Source organism: Propithecus coquereli, unplaced genomic scaffold (genome assembly GCF_000956105.1).
Source record: "Propithecus coquereli isolate 6110/MARCELLA unplaced genomic scaffold, Pcoq_1.0 Scaffold341, whole genome shotgun sequence".
NCBI classification, from domain to species: Eukaryota; Metazoa; Chordata; class Mammalia; order Primates; family Indriidae; genus Propithecus; species Propithecus coquereli.
Window position 1 is genome coordinate 2139479 of NW_012149075.1, and position 2032 is coordinate 2141510.

At 39.1% G+C, this 2032-nt stretch overlaps 1 protein-coding gene across 1 annotated transcript in view; it reads right to left on the minus strand.

Moving 5' to 3' along the window:
* FUCA1 (fucosidase, alpha-L- 1, tissue) overlaps positions 1 to 2032 on the minus strand; it is a 19137-nt gene that overhangs the window by 13249 nt on the left and 3856 nt on the right. The window lies entirely within an intron of this gene.

The window sequence follows — 2032 nt, forward strand, 5'->3', positions numbered from 1 at the left end:
GGGAGGATTGCTTGATGCCAGGAGTTGAGACCAGCCTGGGGAACACAGTGAGACGCTATCTTCACAAAAAATAGAAAAAATTAGCTGGGTGTGGTAGAGTGTCCCTGTAGTCCCAGCTACTCAGGAGGCTGACGGAAGATCACTTGAGCCAAGGAGTTTAAGGTTGCCGTGAGCTATGATGATGCCACCGAATGAGACTCTGTCTCAAAAAAAAAGAACAATGATAATAATAACGCCACCCTTACTCTATACCTGGCACTTTGACAGATATGCTTCACATGTTATTCAACATGGAAGGCATTATTATGCCCGCTTTACAGAGTGAGAATCTGAGGCTCAGAAGGGTGTTCTGTTTAAGGTCTGTAAGTAATACAAGCCAGAACTCAAAACACAAATCTGTCTGATGCCAAATCCTACACGGGGTCTGGCCACAGTTAGACCATACTGCCCCCTCCCCAGGGTCCTGACATAGGGAAAATGGCATGCAAGGAGGGAACTGAAGTTTTGACTTTCTACCATCCTGGGTTTTTGTAAGATTGTTTCAATTTATAAAGGCAATATGATGATGTTATAGAAGTTTTGAAAAGTAGGAGGAAAAAAACAATGCAACTGCCACTTTTGTTATTTTGATGTCTTCTAGATTTTTTTCATACCTCCCTCACCCCCAACACCCCCAACTTTTACAAGTACCCTATAGGAAGCTCTGACTTCATTGATAAAAGTCCTAAAACCAAAAACATTTGCTTATTACCTGATAACAAGGTCGTACAGCTCTGGCAATGTTTTTGCTTTGACAAAATACTGTGTTTTGAAGCCATTTTTCTTATCAAGTAGGTAGAGTGGATGGAACCACTCGAAGAGTGAGTGGTAGAGGCCATAGCGTATGCTCCTTAAACAGAAAAACAGGATAGAAACTGTTACTGAGCAAAGAACAAATAATTTAAGAAAAATCAGTTCTAGCATTTTTTACATCTTAGTGAAACTCACCCATAAAAGCATGTAAATGGTGGGATCCAAAACCATTTCCTTAAATTATGAATCATTCACTTAAGCAAAAAGATTGGGTTTATTGTGTCTTCAATAATACGCATAGCTACTGTTTATACACAAATACCTTAACACCAAAATATCATTTAAGCCATCTTTTCTCTTAAGTCAATTATCTCAATAACATACAGTCCCTTCTTTTTTAGAGACTGGGTCTCACTCTGTCACTCAGGCTAGAGTGCAGTGGTGTCACCATAACTCACTGTAACCTCAAGCTCCTGGGCTCAAGCAATCCTCCTGCCTCAGCCTCCCGAGTAGTTGGGACTACAGGCATCTACCACCATGCCTAACTAATTTTTCTATTTTTTTATAGAGATAGGGTCTCACTGTGTTGCTCAGGCTGATCTTGAACTCCTGGCCTCAAGCGATGCTCTTGATTCAGCCTCCCAAAGTGCTGGGATTACAGGCATGAGCCACCACGCCTTGCCATATAGTCCTATTTTTAAAAAATGTTTCCCCTATCGATCATAAAATTTCATATTGTAGAGACATTGGAAAATAGAGAAAAGTATAACAAATAAAATATCCAAAATACTATTACTCAAAAATAATCATTAGTGACATTTTCCACATAGTTGAAATGAATGAATATAGGTTTATTGTTTTATTTATCTAAGATTTAGTAAGAGTTCTTAACATACCCCAAATGAAATGTGGTTAAAGTGATCTATTTTCATATACAATAAAGCTTGTTTTGGCTTAAGAATGGGGAGTGTTATAAAAACATTATAATGCAAGTAAAAAGCAATGGCATAGATAAGAAGGAACTGGAAGTATTTCATCCATAACTTGAGGGCTAAACAGATACAAAGGTAAAAATCGTGGGTCATGAAGTCCAAATCTAGTCAGCATCCCAGAGTTTTACAGCAGGACTATGAACAAAACAGCGCTGGGAAACGAATATTGAACATGTGAGTCGGCACACTCCTAAGGGTCCAGATAGTATTTAGGCTTTGCAGGCCGTGTGGTCTCTATCTCAGCTCTC